Source organism: Lepidochelys olivacea, assembly GCF_965140295.1.
Source record: "Lepidochelys olivacea isolate rLepOli2 genome assembly, chromosome: 22".
Classification (NCBI taxonomy): domain Eukaryota; kingdom Metazoa; phylum Chordata; order Testudines; family Cheloniidae; genus Lepidochelys; species Lepidochelys olivacea.
In genome coordinates, this window is record NC_140432.1 from 17,683,034 (window position 1) to 17,702,900 (window position 19,867).

At 45.9% G+C, this 19,867-nt stretch overlaps 1 protein-coding gene across 2 annotated transcripts in view; it reads left to right on the forward strand.

Annotated features, from left to right (window-relative positions):
• Positions 1-19,867, forward strand: part of NCAM1 (neural cell adhesion molecule 1) — a 254,026-nt gene that overhangs the window by 193,222 nt on the left and 40,937 nt on the right. The gene's annotated exons all lie outside the window — the stretch shown is intronic.

Below are 19,867 nucleotides of genomic sequence, written 5' to 3' on the forward strand. Positions count from 1 at the left end.
CAGCCCGAGTTGACTCCTTGTGAGTTCCTGCCATGCTCCCCCGTGGTGTTTGATGTGGCGTTCACCCCTTTCATAAGGATGTGCCTGAATATGTCCACATGCATCTCCTGCTCTCCTGACTCTGCTCAAGCTAATGATGCTTTGCAGGCACTGTCATGAATTCAGAGCTGTCTCCTCCATGATGCTCTAGTACACTGCCACTGATCATTCTGAAGCTCCTGAGAGTTTTGCACAGTCCCATAGGTAGCCACACTCCCGGTCACCCTGACTATCAAGCCCAGGAGCATATCAAGCCCAGCTCCATAGTCTCTGTTGCCTCTCCATCTCTTTGACATTTTTGTTTTTGGGTGTATCTCTTTTCTTTTTGTCTGTGTTCCATCTATGGAAAACCGCAGGCATTCCTCATTCACGTAAGTGCCTCGCTGCATCTCTTTCTTTCTAGCCATCCCTGGAATGCTCCCCTAACATGCCAGAGCTCTAGCATTTAATGTAGTTTTTTCTCCCTCTCCTTGTCCTTAGGAAAAACGTAGCCCATACTATCCATCTCCTAATAACACTGACCCTAGAGTAGCCATTCTGCTCTGCTTAATGTGGCGCTCTGTTGAACTGAGCTCAGAGGCCTGTTCCCCGTTGTACAGCATGCAGTATCAACAATTCGTCACTTGCAATGATTTTTCTAAAGGTAACGGCACTGCTGGATCAGCAGTTTCGGAGTAGAGTAGCAAAATGTTTCTTGGTTAGCACTCATTAACATTTTTTAAGTTTTCATGAATTTTAGACGTTCAGAAAACAAACAGCAAAGAGCTTTAATGTTTAAGAAGAATTTTCTTGTTTTTCAGCCAACTCAGAAATTTTCAAAGATTCTGAATTTTTTCAAAATTTGGAAGTAAAAGGGGGGAAAAATTGAGAAAATGTTCACAATGTCCCCCCTCCTTTTAACAAACTCTGTTCATAGTAGCACTTGCAATCCTCCAGCAATCAAATGGATTGCAGCCACTTTCCCTTTAGTGCACAGACATATCTCCTTCTCCACCAGCAAAAATCCAAAATTAACTGAAGAAAATTAATGATGGATTTGATGTGTGTTTGTTTAGAACACTTAGGTTTATCATCCAGGCTTAGTCAAAAAGTATTCATCACATATTCCATAGCTATTCCTGCCTTTCAGATTAACAGCATGGCAGTGAGGAGATGCCACTTCAGCTGGGTGAGAATTGCAGTAGCGGCTGCTTGCTATAGTACGACATACCCCCTTCTGGTGAGCTGATCCGGTGGCCAGAATTCTATTGGCAGCCTTTACTGGGCTGTTACCACCATGTTTGTGTTCTCAAAAACTTGCCAGAAGATATTGCAGCTCCCAAAAAGTGTATCAGTAGATATATATTGTGAAATTCTGGCTTCACTGAAGTTAAGACATTGGCTGTTGACTTCAGTAGGGCCAGGATTTTACCCATAGGAGACTTGAGCTATTGGTGGTGAAATACTGTGGCCCTCTAGGAAAGTCGAAGTTTGGGTAGATCACTAGATAGATCAGTGGGTTGACTGACAGATAGCTAGATAGACCTGTATAGAGATGGTTGGATAGAATTTGTGATTGTACCAGTTACAAATAGGATAAGGTCAATGGGAAGAAATGCCATACCTATTGTGATTCTTGGTCATGTGTTCAGTATTCTGCCTACATTGTTTGGAACCTGTAATTTTAGCAGAAGTAATTTATACCTCATATAAAGTTAATCACAGTTAGTATTATATCCATCTAGCAATTGGTTTGGCAGCGTGTTCTGAATTGAACAACAGCAGTGATATGCTGGGGAGATAAAGACACAGCCACTCAGATCTCTGATGATGAATACCATAAAAGGGGGGAGGGGGACTGAATTAGGCAGCAAAAACAGATATCAAAAGCCATGCTCACAGTCATAGCTCCAGATATGCCTGCCAAGCCACTTGCTCATTATCCAGTGACAATTCTATGGCTCTTACAACAGAAGAGTTAAATCACACCTGTAATATGGCATTTTTCCACTGTGTTTTAAAGTATGGCGCCATCATCTAGAATTTGGTTTTCTGGACCAAAATGTATCTTCTCCGGTTCAATGGGACAGAGCTGCAGGTGCCCTGGCATGTCAGCTGATACAGGCTGAGACATACTCCTGGTCATGGAGTTTTCACTGTAATCTGGACAAATCCACCGCTTACCTCTTGCAATGTGATTGTTGGAGCAGATGAGGAGATGGTGATGGGAGACCAGGCCTGAGGGAGAGATGTGAAATGATGTGTGGAGGTTGTTCCATGCGGGGGAATAGAGTGAAAGGAGAAGCAAAGCGTAGAGTGATGACAGAGGAGGATAAATTATGTCAGAGGTTTGGTCAGGAGTGCTGTCGGGTTCTCCTGTAGGTCGTTGTAGAAACACCCATGGAAATGATGATGGATGATCACAGAGACTCGCCGTGGTGCAACTTCATAGAGCCTAGGTCAGGCAGGCTGGACACAGTCATCTGTCCTGTGATTGTGTAGACAGGATGGCTGAAATCTGTTGTGGGGATTGAGCACCTGAAAGTGCACAAAATCTAACCAGAATAGTGATTTAACATGCTCTAATATTCGAGCCCAACTCTGCAACCTTGATGGTGAGTGGCATGTACTCACACAGGCCACCCCACTGTGTTCATTGCGACCACTCTGGGTAAGTACCAGATGCCACTTGAATCAGGTGGCAGAATCAGTCCCCTGATAAGGAATGAAGATCAGGCTGTGCAGGGCCCAGTGTCTCTAGGGAGCTGAGGAAATTAGAGCAGACACTGGACAAGCTTGCTTAGCAGAAGAGCTCTGAGGGATTGGAGCATCATTATTGCAATACCGTTTTCTTTTCACTCTTTTCCTACCTGCTCCCATCCCCTTCTCTGCCATCCCACCTTGCTCTGAGTCAGGCTCAGAGTTGCCCTCCTAGTTTTCAAGGCCTATCATGGCCTTGCCTCAGCCAACTTCTCCTGCCTGTGAACAGCTCCTTCCACCTTGGCCTCCTCTCTGACAGCTCTCCCTTGGCACTCCACTCACTAGCACCACCCTGTCTGTCAGAAACCCTGTCTCTCCCTCTGATACTCCTCCATCTTTCAATCTCTCCTTGCAACTTTCCTTCCCTTCCCTTTCCTCTTCAGCTTACAGCAGACTCTTGTGTTCTTTGTGAATGTGGGCGTGAAGGTGGCTCCATAAGAATACACTGCATTGTATTACTTCAGGGGCTTTTGAAATGGTTTGATTTGTTCATGCAACTGATTGAAGATCAGACCAGGAAAGACCCTCTGGGATTTCATAGTCTCACAGCAGGGAGTCAGCAAGGTTTTGGGAAGGAATTTCACACCAGCTTTGCTCTTCTAAATTATTTGGGAATATTGTGGCAAAGGGACCCCAAGGGAATGCTGCTGGATGTATGTGATGCGCTGAGGTTCCTTGGAAAGCAGGGCACGGTGCTGCCTCCTCGGGTCTTGGGCTGGGGACTCAGCGTTGTAGAAGGAGTAGCAGAAAGGAGTCCGAGATGGATGCTGAGGGCCACAATCTCATGCTTTTATTCATGCTGACTAGGACTTTGTTCCATGAGTAGTCTTCGTCAGCCTGGTCCATGCTAATATAAACACACAGCATGTGGTATGTAAAATATTTAATGACACCGTTTTTTTGAAAACTCAGCATGACTTCCCCTGGTGACAGAAAATGAAAAAGATAGAACCACACCTGACAGATGCTGGTCACAGTGAGTAAAATGTTCAGAAATGCCTACGTGACTTATTAATCCTACCATTGTTGTAGCCTTGTTGATCCCAGGATATTAGAGAGACAGGGTGGGTGAGGTAACATCTTTTTGCTGAATCAACTTCTGTTGGTGAGAGAAACACCCGACGAAGAGCTGTGTAAGCTCAAAAACTTGTCTCTCTCCCCGAAAGAAGCTGGTGGTTAGTGAAGGAGAGCTGCAAAAGAACTTAAAAAGACGAGGATAGACTAGTCCTGACATCAGTGGAACCACTTGTGGAGTAACGATGGCCTTCCCCATGAGTAAAGAGATTAGAATCTGGCCCTCAACAGGAAGGCAGGAAGCAATGGCTACTTATCAGGCAGCAGTTTTCCAGACAGAGAGTGAGTCCTGCAAAAAGAATGCTGTAAGCCCCCTACTACTTATTTTTGTAGGGGATTGTGTAACTGATTTGCACGATGATACTGACATAAGATTTTCAGGTTTGCATATGTTTCTTAAATCTAAAGCCGATAACTAAGAACGTGTCACTCCTGACAAATACATTATATTCTGTCTCTCAATCCTGATAAATAAGTTAATTCAAGTTAAAGACAACCAGTTTCTTGACAGTTCTTACATGGCTACTCAGCGGGAAGAAGAACAGAAAATGTTTTGGTTAAGCCCAGTTCCGTTTCATTATCTGAAGTTGCCCCAGGAACAGTAGCCAATGCTCTTAGTCCCAAATGCCCCTTTTGCCATTTAGATAAGTTTGCAGAAGCAAAGACAAAATGCTTCAAAAAATCATCATCATCTCAGTTTATTCTTTGAAAGCCATTGAAAACGTCATTGATGCGAAACTTAAAGCATATTTTTAAACTCCAGGAGCAAACACCTTTATAGAATAACAAAACACGTTTGAGTTTGTCACTGTTTTGTCCTGGGGTTATGAACATATATTTATTGGTGGTCACACCTCTCCCAATGTGCTGCAGTGAGTCAGCCAGCCCTAGTTAACCATGAGAGAAGTGAGATGGCAGCGCTCTTAAATGGCTTGTGGTTTGAGGGGTAGCTTAGCAATAATGTTGAGATCCTCAACCATGTCTTAAATGAATGAGTTTAAAGAATTAAAGAACAAAACAAACCACTTTAGTGGACTGGTGCAGCTGGGTTGCATGAAGACCTTCCAGCCAAGAGCAAGCTTCTGAGCTGTGCCACTATGTGGGGCTAGTGAGCAGAGAGCTACCTCAAGGAAAGGCTTCACACCTATGATACAACATTTTTGACATCTTAGACCACCACTGATAGTCTAAGAACTTTTTAGAGTGGATTGTGGAGGAGGCAGCATAATGTTACATGAATACACCCCCTAAGAAGAGTCAGTGAACAGAAAGCACGGGTGCAGATTACTACATAGTTACTGCAGATGCCACCCTGACTCCCTTGGTGACTGACGCCATCACAACTCCATGTGGGAAATCTCATAAAACAGCAGTAGCCTATGGGCATTCTTTACCAGATTGCAAGTAGCATCAGGATTGCTCAAACATACAAAGCAAAGCTGTTTACTGTAGTCAATTCCAACCTGTTCAAAAAGATTGATCCCCCAATTCATGGACATCAGTGAGATTGAGGACTCTCCAAGGTGTTCAAGCCTCCAGGCTATTACTACTCCAGCTGTTTTTCATTAATCTAGTGTATACTTCTTGAACTTGGAGTAAGAGCTGCAGCTGTGTGAGATAGAGCTGAAGTCACTGGTCAGATCCCTTATGGGACAATCCAGTGAGCTTGGAATTTTCAAGGAATAAAATGTGAGCTTGGCCATTGGACCATATCCAAAATTCTGTTTGACACCTCTTTGCCCAGTGGGTTGGAAGCTCCCTCCTTGGCGCTAATGCACTCTGTATTAACACATCACATCAAGAAAAGCTGATTCTTGTGCCTTAGAATAAAGTGAGACATACTGGTAAATGGGACATGTTCTTAGCCAGCAAGGTGACCTTTTTGACAGCTGTCTGCTGTGTGAACTTTGTTTGCATTAATACATTAAACTAGTTAGAGCATTAACAGGGCATGTAAGAACGAAGCTGTCCAAGGCCGAAGGCCTAAAATGAACATATTTGGCCACCAGATTAGGTGCATTCTGTTACAGAAAGCATCAGTGATCCGAACCTGTACTGTGATACCATTAACCAAGAAGCAAAGCTGGCTGGTGACAAGCCATCACAGGCTAGACACCCCCTTCCCTCCCCTCCCCTCCCCCACTTCCTGAAACCATCTAAACACAGCAACCAATTTCTTCTTTTTTTTTTTTTTTTAAAGTATCTGCTATCAAATGTTGCCAGCTGGAAAACACACAATCTGCTTGATTAAGAACATACTGATTGCAGTTTGGAGAGAGTAAGGGGAATAAAGATTGGAGAGTCAGTATTGTTAAGATTTGTCACTAAATCTTTCCTCAGTGATTGAGTTGATAACCTTTAGAATTTAATTGCTTGAATGTTACTTCTTAATTTGCTGCATCGCTGGGGAGCGAGAAGGAGAAAGTAGATAGTAATGGAAAACCCCTGAAACAGAAAGCTTTTGCTTTTGGATGATTAATTATATATTATACTTACTATTCATTTTGGAAATTAAAAGGAATAACTATTACTATGTTTACATGCAGAGAAATCTGTGTTAACTGTAATCTCATTGTTTGTTGAACTAAATCCATCTGGAATAAACATGGAAGGTCTCATATGGGTGGATTTAGCATACCATTCGAGGAGTAGGGTCTAGTCTGACATAGAGACCACAGCATGATTTCTTCCAAGAGACCGGATGGATGGGAATGCTGGAGTTGCATTTTAGTACTAGCCAAAACTCTGTTTTCTTGCTTAGAATTTCTGTTTGAATGTCAAAGAGATGTGGTTTTGTAATGTCTGCTGTTGTGATGATTGCGTGAGGTGTTTGTTTTTCTCACTAATCACCAGAATAAAGCAGTTTCTCCCTAACCTTGAGGAATATGGGCCCCCAGATCATTAATAGTGTAACAGTGCACACGCAGATTGTGGTGCTGGAAGGATGCCTCTGGTTTGGTTTGTTGGTCGCATACTCCCCCACCCCCCCAGACTCATTTTTAGCATCCCTCCTCCCTGTTTGAAAACAAACATGAGCTGCATACTTGCCTCACATGTGCTGCTTCAGTTCAAGGCCCTTGAGCTTCTTGCTGCAGTACAGGTGGGGCTCAAAGGGGAACTAAAATATGTTTGTTTATGCCTTAGTTTAAAAGAACAACACTTTAATGATCCCAGACCCATGTAAGGATTAAAAATTACAAATAAATCCAGTTTAAGACAAAATAAAGGATGACACTAGTTTTCACTACTCTGTATCTGCAAAGACCCGAGTTCAGGATTCTGCTTCCCTTATAACACTTGGTCACACCCCCACTCCTAAACCCGAGGAAGGGGACACATGTCTCTCTCCTGCTTTGTCTCTTATCAATGGAATTGACCATTGTAGGAGTTGACAGGGGCCACATTCTGCTCTCACTTACACCAGGCCTGATGCATTGGCCATGATCTCCATAGCAATCTATGGCCATTGGTTTGGGCTCATGGTGTACAGCTGGAAAAACTTATTGAGGTAAGTGGTGCTCAGTGGAGATGCAGTGGGGAGAAATTAGTTTACATTAGAGGAACACAGGCCTTGCAAGATACAGAGCCTGTCAGTTTCCCTTTAACAGAAGGTAGCTTTGTCTTTCATTCTTCTCTCCTTATGCACAGGCCTGTCAAAAAGTCCTTACTCCAAGGGGATCCTGCCATTTCACTCTTTCCTGTTCTCCTTCCTTTGGCTGCATTTAACAAGAATTTCTTCCCCCTTTCACCTTCCTTTTTCTTTCTTTAGCAACTACTGTTGCCCCTCCCTTCCATTTCGCAGACAGTGAGTATGACGGAAGCCTTGGCTTTTCTCTGCTGTGCTCTGCATGTGTCTCGCCACAGCTGTGGTGCAGTCTGCCTAACATCATGTCTTTTACTTGGGCGAAGACTAAACCCTCTCAGTAAAGAGACTGCGGATAGCATAAGCTGAATTCCTAAGCATTAGACAGGAAAGCAAATGGGGACTAAACCTTCCAGCCAGATGGACGAAGAGAAGTCAATAGAAAGATGTAGAGTGAAGTCATTGGGAGTTTTGCCATGGTCTTCAGTGGGACCTTTCACCCTTAGCATTTTGCATTCCATTCCCACTTTGTGGGGGTATCCTGTTGGTGCGGTCAAAGGGTAGTTTCCAGAGCTCATTTTGGCAAAACAGATAGCAAGAGAGGTTAGCGTCTTAGCCAAAAAGGGGAAATACTGAAATGATAACAGTTAATGGCTAACAGTTAAGCCTGCTGCTAAGTTGCCTCCTTGGGCTGCGGAAGGAAATAATTTCTTTCAATCCTGTTTGATCCTCTTAAATCTGCATCATCAGATTTAGGCTGCGAATCCCTCTCTCCCATCTCATTCATGGCTCAGGTCAGCAAGACTGATGCCAGCATGAGAAAGGAGGAGGAATTAAACCCAGGCTTAGCTGCCTACACACCAGCCTGCAGCACTAGCTATTGTGCCCCATGGGGAAGACTATCAGCTCCTCTATTTTTTAAAAAAAATAAGGATGTTACATAGTGTTATAAAAAAAAATCCCATGCTGTGGCCCCTCTGTGATTTAGAAATGGAGACTTGTTTTGTTCTGGGTACACTGTTCCTAGCGATCCATGCAGGAGTGATGCTGGCATTCATGCTCATGCTGTCTGCCTTTCCTCTCTGGTGTGGAGTGATGAGTGCTGTTCATAACATTTGTAAGGGGCTTTGAATCTTTCATTCCTCAAGGATGCCACCTGTGCAATATTTTATTGCTTCCTCTAAGGCCATTCTTTTTTTTCTGGAGAGTGAAAGTGAACTCTGCCCTTGGGACCTCACCTCTTTCGATTCTGCCTCAGTTCCCAGTATGGCCATTGTCTGGAAGAAAGAGAGGGGAAGGGTATGAACAAGCAGCACAGAGGAGTTTAAAGGAGCCTGGAGGTTGTAACACAAACAGCAGAAGACAGGCCGTGTTCCGTTAGAGCTGAGCTGGTTTGTGTAGCCCTGCCTTGTGGCCCAATGCTGCTTGCCAGATGTGTGGCAATACTTAGGTACAATAGGGAGGTGAGGTAAGGCTGGAGGTTTGCCTGCTGCTGCTTTGCCACTGTCTATCATAGCCAGCTCTGTGCAAAAGTTGTGTTTCAAACCCTGAAAGTCAGCCTGAGGTCATTGAGAGGTTTGTGATGCTCCTGAACTCACTGGCACTGGTAATATTGAGAGCAGGAGCTCAGCGGGAGTCCACAAGGGACTGGGCAGAGAACACCCAGTCACATTGCATGGGACAACAAATATAGAAGGGATAGAAAGTCTTTATTTTGGGGGAAATGAGGGCGAGGAATAACCATCTTGGTGGGGCAGGCTATCTCATAATTGTCCACTGTGGGGTCTTTTTGCACCTTCCTCTGAAGCAGCAGGTATTTGCCAGTGTCGGAGACAGCATCCTGCACTGGAGGGTTCCTTGGCAATTCTGATGTTGGTCTAGACAGAGCCAAGTTTAGGGTGAACATGGGCTGGGTTTCAGAGAATCCCAGAGGATGATTGTTTTGGGTAGAAAACATGTGAAACTGCAGCAGCTTTGTCTGGCTCCTTTGAGATTTGGTTCGAACTCAGAACTCTGGGGATACAAGCATCCCTGGAAACAAAGCCATTGCGAAGGTCTGTGTGAGCCTCTGTCATCTCTGAGAACCACACAGCTGCATTCACAGCCTTACTGTTCTGAAAACAGGGAAGAGCCCCTTGTTTGTCTGTGGAATTCAGATGTTGCAGTGGGGGTGGGGAATCCTAGCACGATGCAACTTGCATAGAAACCTTTATCTAATATTTATAAATGTGGGGCATGGATTGTGTGCAGCCCTGACTGTCTCCTCCTCATTAGGCTTCATTTCTCCTTATTTCCCTCCCCCACCCCATTTTTATTTTCATGCTATGCTTCACCTTTACATGTCCTGTCCTATCCTTCCTGTTTCCATAGCAACACAGCCTCCTTCCAGATCCGAAAGCACAGAGCAGATGAGTGAGTAGACGGGAACTGCTCCCCCTTGGTCCTGAGTGTTGGTTGTTACAGTATAGATCTTCCATCATCAGCAATCAAAACACATGCCTTGTTATTTTGATGTCTTTTAAGGCTTAAGCAACAATCTGGCATTAATGGATGTGTGAGCATGAGGGTGATAAGGCCCCAGCATGTCCGTCCCCCTCCTCCCCCCGCCTCCATTCCCTCATCCCAAGCATTTGTTGGAAATTGCAAACAGAGTTTACTAGAAACACAGGGATTTTTAGTTTTTAAAAATCAAACAGTGTAAACTAACGTTTAATGAACACATCCACTCACTCCCCAAAGGATCATTTTCCGTCAGGCATTTTGAGGAGAGGGTTTGAGAGGAATCCAGTCAAAACTGAAGTGGTGGTGGTGATGATGCAGATGAGAAGGAAGAAGATGATTCAGGATGCTGTCTACCGTCAGGTTTTCCCTGAACAGCCATGCTGAAGTCATCGGCTAGACCAAGAACAGCACATGGACCAAAGACCAGGAGACAGACTGTCAGAAGGGGAAGGACTGTTTGTAAATAGAATATCAGGGAGGCAGCTCATGGAATGATTTTTCTGACCATCTATACTGCATTGGAGTAGTGAAGGAAGCACAGGGAGGTAGGAGCACTTCCTCATCAGGAGGGCTGGGATTCTCCTGATGGATCAATCTGGATACTTACATGACCCTCATCACCCTGGTATCCAAGCACCTCCAAATCATTTATGGATTTTATTCTACAAGAGGGGAATACTGTCCACATTTTACACAGAGGGGAATTGAGGCACAACCTTGAATAAACAGCTGCCACAAGATTAGTCTGTAGCTGAGCTGGAAATCCAGCCCAGGTTTCCTGAATCCTAGTTCAGTGCCCTATCCACTAGACTGCCCTTCCTCATGGGCCTAGATACTCCAGTGACAAACCTGAGCAGAATAACAAAAACAGCTAAAAAGCACAGTGTCATTAGTTGATTTTTAGACAAAAAACAAACTGCTTTACTGCACAGTGCCTGGCAGAAAGGTAAGCAACACACAGGCCACTTCACTGAACAGGGATGTCAGATGCATTTTGCACAACCCATATCTTCAGGAGCTTTGTAGCATTTCACATTTCATACCAATCCAGGCAAATATTTGCAATACAATCTTGGGAGATGGGGCAAGATGATGGAGCAAAACATAGCTATATACTCTGCAAACACTGAAGTCTCAGGCAGATGTGTGCTAGCTTGCTTTGGTTTTCAGTAACACTGTTTGTGTGTGTGTGTGTGTGTGTTTGCCTGAGATGAATCCATGTTTATTTGCAATGGGTTGGTAGCTATGAAGCAGATATAGTAAAAGCATGAAACACGCGTCTTTTTTAGGGGAGGTTGGGAGGATGTTCAGTCCAAAGCTGCGAGAAGAGGAAAAAAAACATGCTGTGTTTCACGAGCCCTGTCTTTGGTCTTGCATATAGCATGGAATCGCCTTTTCTCTACCAGTGAACGCCGTTAACAGTTCCTTCCTCTCAGCGTCTTTCCCGTGCGTGTAATGGGCAGAATTCTAATTTCCAGTGCTTTGAAAGTGGGAGCTGTTCCATTTTGCAGAAGAGTATTTTTTATTCCCCTCACACTGTTTCCCTGGGGTTTTTTTGGAGGGGCGATAAGTAGTACTACTAATGCAGTTTGTTTGTTTTTTTCTTGCAGGAAGCAAGGGTTGATTGCAGCCCTTTCCCTAATTTCTGGACTCAGATACAGTTAGGAGATAGAATTTCCTGTCAGAAATGCAAAATCTTTTAGTGTGGCTTAATACGAACATGGCTTGTTTCAGATGAAATATGCAAAATGTTGGTTTGTGTCAAACATTTTTCATCCCAAAAAATTAAAAATATAGAGATAAAGTCTCTGTTTTTTACCGTGAATGGGATTTCAGCTTTTTAGATGTGTGCAGAATCCTGCCTCTTACTGCCTCATTGTCATTAGTTTATTCAGTTCATTTATGTAAATAGCAGAGGTGTTCCCTTCCATGCTAAGCTGTTCTATAGCATGTTTCAGAGTAACAGCCGTGTTAGTCTGTATTCGCAAAAAGAAAAGGAGTACTTGTGGCACCTTAGAGACTAACCAATTTATTTGAGCATGAGCTTTCGTGAGCTACAGCTCACTTCGTTACTGTGCTGAATTCAAAGACCAAAAAAATCCCACCTCGGCAACAGCTAGCCATTCCAGAGGCTTGGCATCATTTTCTTACTGTTAATGCTGGTACAGCAGCTCAAGTATTGCCCTAACGTTTTTTCAAACAGAGACTGGGTGAAATTAAAGGCCAACCAATTATGAGAATAGCTACTTAATACCCCTAGTCCTAAAGGCAGAACAGAAAAACGAACAGGGGGCCTTATCCAAAGCCTCCCAAAGTCACTTTGCTGTTGACTACAATGGACTTTGGATGAGGCCAGATGTTTTGGAGTTTATTTTGTGCAGGATATGGAGCATATGGGAGGAGATTTTCAGAATCACCTAAGGGATTTAAGAGCAAGTCTCCACTGACTTACAATGAGACTTAGACTTTAATTCCCTTAGGCATGTTTGAAAATCTGCCCAATAGTGTCTCATCTAGTGGTTGTACCCCTCTGTGATCACAGTCACCTGCAGTAGTTGCAATCCATAGGAATAATGGGGTGAGATCAATGGGAATCTGGAACTTCCCTACAACAGTGAAATTCCCTTCCAGAAGAACTGAGAATGACCGCTAAGCTTGCCACCTTCAGGCTGCAATGCAAGACTTAGGAATGCACCATAATAACACACACACATGAGATAATGAGGGCTCAAGACCCCATGATTGAAAATACTTTGGGCAGTCAATCTGCTTAGCTCCATCCTGTGTGATGCAGACATGGCCATAGTGACCCGTGTATCCATGACCTCCAGATTCTCACTACATACTCTACCTGGAAATGAAAGATCAGACTCCAAAAGAATTCCATCTGGTGCAGAGAACACAGCCATGGCTGGAGCAATCATCCCGTTCTCTGATCACCTGGTTGACTGCCCACCAAGTACATGATAAAGGTCAAGGTTCTAGTCTTGGGGTAAAATTTACAGAAATGCCTAAGTGACTTGGGATCCTACATCCCCATGGCTTTCAATAAGACTTATTCTCCTAAGACTTCGAGGCATTTTTTAAAAATATTATCCTCAAATAAAGTTCTCACTAGGCAGGTTGTGGTCTGATCTCTGAGGCTACTTCTCCTGTCCATGACCAAACTATCCACAGTAATTGTAGTGCAAAAGAATTAGAAGGTGAGATGATAGGGAATTTGGAAACATACCCTCCTCAGCAGCTGTCCTACAGCCATGGAACTCCCTTCCAGAAGAACCAGCAGTGACCACTAAGCTCCCCACCTCCTTCATGAAATGCAAGACCTGTGAATTTGTCATAATAATTAATACATATACTTGTAATTTGTAAGCAAAACCTCTTCTTTCAGAAGGCAGGCAGAGGAGTGTATCTGTAGTCTGCCCACTTGGATTTCTGTAATTGTGAGCATGGCATAATTACATAGTGTGACAGGATCGGGCCAGAATCGCTACAGGAGAGTGATAGAAGGCAGATATATTAGCCTGTAGGTAAGGCAACAGGGAAGGTTCCAGAACAATCAGGAACTTTCTGGAAACAATTAAGACAGACAGGCTGATTAGAACATCTGCAGCCAATCAAGAAGCTGCTAGAATCAATTAAGGCTGGCTAAAAAGGAGCTCACTTCAGTTTGTGGCGTGCGTGTGAGGAGCTGGGAGCAAGAGGCACTAGGAGCTGAGAGTGAGAATGCGGACTGCTGGAGGACTGAGGAGTACAAGCATTATCAGACACCAGGAGGACGGTCCTATGGTGAGGATAAAGAAGGTGTTGGGAGAAGGCCATGGGGAAGTAGCCCAGGGAGTTGTAGCTGTCGCACAGCTGTTCCAGGAGGCACTCTAGACCGCACCATTCCACAGGGCCCTGGGCTGGAACCCAGAGTAGAGGACTGGCCCGGGTTCCCCCCAAACCTCCCAACTCCTGGTCAGACACAGGAGGAGTTGACCTGGACTGTGGGTTCACATAAACAACCAAACTGAGGGCTGCCGAGAATCTCTGAGGCGAGCAAATTCTCCAATAAGCGCTAGACTCACCAAGGTAGAGGAGGAACTTTGTCACAACTGGTGTGAGAAGTGGGATATGGTATACACAGTGTGGTGGAAGGAGGAGGGTGTTTTTAAAAAAAAAGGGGGGGGGAGAGGTTTTTTTCTTTCTCACCACAATGGAGGAGGGAGTACGGGCACTGATACAAGCCACGGCCTCCCAGCAGGAGGCTTCCTGTATCCAGGCAGCCGTCCAACAGGAGGCAGTGCGGCTGCAGCAAGAGACTAATGGCCTGCTGGTGGACCAGGCTGCTCAAGATCAGGCTATGTTGCGGGAACTGGTAAAGGCCCTTACAGAGCTGAACCGCAGCCATGATGGGACACAGATCATGCGGGCCAGTAATTGGCCGCAGAAAATGACGCGGGAGGATGATGTAGAGGCATACCTCCTGGCCTTTGAGAGGACAGCCCTGCAGGACGCTTGGCCCCAAGAACAGTGGTCTGGCATCCTCGCTCCATTCCTGTGTGGGGAGGCCCAGAAGGCCTACTATGATTTGCCTGAAGAGGCTGCAGCAGACTATCCCCAGCTGAAAGCAGAGATCCTGGCCAAATCTGGGGTAAAGACCGCAGTGCAGGCCCAGCGATATCATGAGTGGAGGTACCAGGAAAACAAAACCCCGTGGTCCCAATTATATGACCTCATCCAACTCACACAAAAGTGGTTACGAACTGAGTCCCAGAGTCCGGAGGAGATACAAGAGGTTCTTGTCATCGACTGGTACATGAGAGGACAACCGCCAGACCTTCGCACCTGGGTAAGCCAGAACGAACCCTCCACCTGCGACGAGGTTGTCGTGCTGGTAGAAAGGCAAAGGACGGCGAGGGAGCTGACCCGACCGGTTAAGGAAGAAGCACCCTGGGTTAAACTAGCAGCACCAAGCCCTAGAGGTCGGGTGACTGGGCCACCAGGAGAGCCCAGGTAGAAAAAGAGAGGGGCTGAAGGCCCACCAGAAGCCACAAAGAGTCGGAGCACTGAGGGGGAAGAGGATCGTGATGTTAGACTACCCAAACCAAGAGACCAGGGAACGCCTAGGGCTCCATACAGATGTTACGCCTGCAGGGAGTGAAGACACATAGCTGACAGTGTCCCAATACTGAGGAGCCTATGCAGTGTAACCTGGGGATCTGGGCAGACCTATGCTCCCTAATCCACCTTGTGGGGGGTCTCACTAACCCAACATATGTACACCAGACCAGTGAAGCTAAATGGAGTGGAGACCACAGCACTGGTTGATTCAGGGAGTGCTATCATGCTTGTCTCTGGGAAGCTCGTGAAGTGTAGTCAGCTGCTGTGGGCTAAGTGTGCAGGGATAACATGCGTCCATGGGACAGTTGGTTATTACCCCACCATCCCAGTAAAAATCAAGATTCAGGGGAAGACTACTGAGGTAGCAGTAGGTGTAGTCCCTAAACTCCCATACCCAGTGCTCATAGGGAGGGACTTCCCAGGGTTTGGAGACTCACTCCTGGTAGAGGAATTGGAGAAAGGGGGAAGCCCTGAAGTTAGTGAGGCATCCACAATAGACTGTCAACCCCTAGTCTTCTCTGAAATATCCCCAGATTTGTTCTCCACTCCCGGACAGGGTAGAAAGTTGAAAAAGGAAAGGAGGGCAGCTAAGGCCTTGGGAACCTGAATACTGGCCCAAAGCCAGAGGGTTGCTCTCGTAGGGAGGCGGACCCGAGGAGCTGAAAAGGAGGCCACCCAGGAGGGAGAAGCACCCGAGTCTGACCCACACCCTAACGCCTCTGAACCAGTAGAGGCAACAGAGACTGGCCCCCTAGATCTTGGGTAGATTAGTTCCGGGAGAGGAAATTTTGGACGGTACCAGACTGAAGACGCAAGGTACAACAACATTAGGAAGGAGGTGACCAAAATAGATGGGGTCCCCGTGGAAGGAAAAACCCAGGGACCAGGACCTTACTTCATAATGAAGAAGAATCTCTTATACCGGGTTCCACCAGTACAGGGTCAGGAGATACAGCAGATCCTAGTACCTCAGAAACACCAGAATGCTGTATTAAGTCTGGCCCATGGTCATCTTTTTGGCGGGGCATTTGGGGGTAGAGAAGACGCTGGCACGGGTCCTGCGATGATTCTTTTGGCCCGGAGTATGTGAAGAATTGCGGAGGTAGTGTGCGTCCTGCCTAGAGTGTCAGCTGCACAGTCCCCATCCCCACTTGAGTGCACCTTGAGTACCCCTTCCCATCACAGAGGTCCCCTTTGAGCGAATAGCCATGGACCTAGTGGGACCACTGGAGAAGACAGCATGGAGCTACCAATATATACTTGTCATTCTGGATTATGCTACTCGCTCCCCTGTGGAACACGGCCTCTAAAACAATAGCTAAAGAGTTGGTGGGGGTCTTTGCCCGAGTGGGGCTACCAAAGGAGATATTAACAGACCAAGGTACTCCATTTATGTCGAAGCTAATGAAGGACCTCTGTATGCTGCTCCAGAAACATAGCCTGAGAACTTCAGTCTATCATCCGCAGACCAATGGGCTGGTAGAAAGGTTTAACCAAACCCTCAAGGCAATGATAAGGAAAGTGGTAAGTCGAGACTGGAAGGATTGGGACACCCTACCTTATGTTTGCAATCCAGGAGGTACCTCAGGCCTCAACTAGGTTTTCCCCCTTTGAATTATTATACGGACACCACCCCTGTGGTATACTAGATATTTCAAAAGAAATCTGGGAAGAGGAACCCAATGAGGGGAGAAAATATAATTGATCATGTGTTGCAGATGTGAAATCGGATAGCCTGGGTCGCCCCTATTGTATGGGAACATTTGGAAAAGGTGCAGGAGGCCCAGTGAACCCATTACAATCGTCAGGCAAAAGTCCGACAATTCCAACCAGGGGATTGGGTGATGGTGTTGGTACCCACGGCAGAAAGCAAGCTTTTGGCCCAATGGCAGGGGCCCTATGAGGTGGTTGAACCTATGGGGGAAGTAACCTACAACGTGTGGCAGCCAGGACGCCAGAAACAAGAATAAATTTATCAGATTAACTTCTTAAAGCCTTGGCACCAACGAGAGGCATGTGTAGTGGCCCAAGAGACCGTGATCCAGGGAAATAACATGCAGGAGCAGATCAGGATATCCACTGATCTGACACCAAACCAGAAGAAGGAGGTAACTGAGATGATCAACCGATACCAGTACGTATTTTCAACCAAACCAGGTCGGACCAGCGAAACATATCACCACATTATCACAGACCCTGGGGCAAAGGTAACTTTAAGGCCCTATCGGGTCCCAGCAGCAAAAAGGGAGGAGATCAAGGCAGAGGTGAAAAGGATGTTAGAGCTGGGAGTCATCGAAGAGTCCCACAGTCAGTGGTCAAGCCCGATTGTGTTGGTGCCCAAACTCGATGGCACCACTAGGTTTTGTAATGACTTTCTCCAGCTGAGTGAAAGATCCAAATCCAATACCCCATACCCCATATCGATGAGTTAGTTGACCGCCTGGGCAATGCCTGATTTTTGACCACCCTTGATTTAACAAAGGGATACTGGCAGATTCCCCTTGCCAAAGATGCAAAAGAAAAGACAGCATTCTCTACCCCAGAGGGTCTGTTTCAATATACTTTTGGACTGTATGGGGCACCTGCCATCTTCCAGCGTCTTATGGACAAGCTCCTACGGCCCCATACCAGTTATGCAGCGGCATACCTGGATGATGATGTGATTATTCACACCCCTGACTGGGAAACACACTTAGAAAAGGTGGAAGCGGTTCTGGACCCGCTAAGACGGGCTGGCGTCACAGCCAACCCAGCCAAGTGTGCTATAGGGCTAGCTGAGGCTAAATACTTTGGCTACATTGTAGGAAGGGGCATGGGCAAGCCCCAACTAAACAAACTAGAGGCTCTCCAAAATTGGCCCCGGCTGAATTGGAAAAAGCTACTCCAGGTATTCCTGGGTGTGGTGGGGTGCTACCGATTGATTTATTCCCCATTTTGCTACCAGAGTGAGTTCCCTGACAGACCTGGTAAAAGCCCGGGGTCCAGACATGGTGACGTGGACAGATAACACAGAGAAAGCATTCATGGATCTATGGACAACCCTCTGCAGTAACCTTGTGCTTATAACCCCAGACTTTAACAAAGAGTTCATTTTACAAACAGATGCATCTGAAGTAGGTTTATCGCAGATGGTTGGAGATGAAAACACCCAATCCTCTACCTCAGCAGGAAACTCCTCCCAAGAGAGCAGAAGTATGCCGTGGTTGAAAGAGAGTGCCTAGCTGTGAAATGGGCCATGGAAAAACTAGGTTATTACTTTCTGGGATGATGGTTTACCCTTGTGACTGACCATGCACCCTCCAGTGGATGCAGTGAAATAAAGAGAAGAACGCAAGGGTGACCAGATGGCTCCTGTCCCCACAACCTTTCCAATTCACCATACAACACCGGGTTGAAAGCCACCATGGCAATGCAGATGGCTTGTCACGAGTACACTGCCTGATGTCCCAAGTTGCCCAACCCCATGGCATTGAGTCAAACGGGGGGATTTGTGACCGGGTCGGACCCGATGGCTACAGGAAAGTGATAGAAGGCAGATATATTAGCCCCGGGTTGAATAGGTCCCTTTCCCCTGGGTAAGGTAACAGGGAAGGTTCCAGAACACTCAGGAACCTTCTGGAGACAATTAAGACAGGCTGATTAGAACACCTGCAGCCAATCAAGAAGCTGCTAGAATCAATTAAGGCAGGCTAAAAAGGAGCTCACTTCAGTTTGTGGCGTGCGTGTGAGGAGCTGGGAGCAAGAGGCACTAGGAGCTGAGAGTGAGAATGCAGACTGCTGGAGGACTGAGGAGTACAAGCATTATCAGACGCCAGGAGGACAGTCCTCTGGTGAGGATAAAGAAGGTATTGGGAGAAAGCCATGGGGAAGTAGCCCAGGGAGTTGTAGCTGTCGCACAGCTGTTCCAGGAGGCACTCTAGACAGCACCATTCCACAGGGCCCTGGGCTGGAACCCGGAGTAGGGGGCGGGCCTGGGTTCCCCCCAAACCTCCCAACTCCTGGTCAGACACAGGAGGAGTTGACCTGGACTGTGGGTTCATGAAAACGGCCAAACTGAGGGCTGCCGAGAATCTCCGAGGTGAGCAAATTCTCCAATAAACGCAAGACCCACCAAGGTAGAGGAGGAACTTTGTCACAATAGAAAAAGATTATAAAAATTCTGTTGTTTTCTAACCATTGCTCCTTGCCCAAGTAGTAAAGTCCTATCGTGCCAAGTAATAGCACCGGGAAGACCAATTGCTTAATTCTCAGTTATACTAAGGCTACATTGCAGGGTGTAGAGTAGCCTTCACGTGATTGGGAATCACCGCCCAAAGTATAATCAAAGACATGATTATAAAGGTAAACACTTTAATGCAGACAGTAAAGTTTAAAGGGGACAATAATTTGGGCAGAGGGAACCCAAGAATAGGTTTAATGGACTCCAGTCCAGCATTCCCTCCTGTCCTGGATTCCCTCCTTGCATAATCTGTTCACTTTCCCTTCTCCATTTAGCAATGTCCATGTCTTCCTTGTGCCATACGTGTCATTAACTTTCAGTGCAAATCAACACCTTACTCATGGACTGCCCCCATGTCATATTATCACTGGGATTTTTTTGGTATGATTTGTTGGATCTATTTCTGAGTCTTTAGGCTGGTTTCATTAGATACAGCTTATGTACTTTCAGAACTGATTGTTGGACTTAGCAAGTCGTGGTTGCATTTTAGTGATTAGCAACTTCAGCCTCCAGTAATGAATGGGTTTTTTTCTTATTATTAAGAAAGATTTTTGTTCCTACAGAAATCGAGGCTCAATTAATACGAGATGCTAAAGTCCATCCTT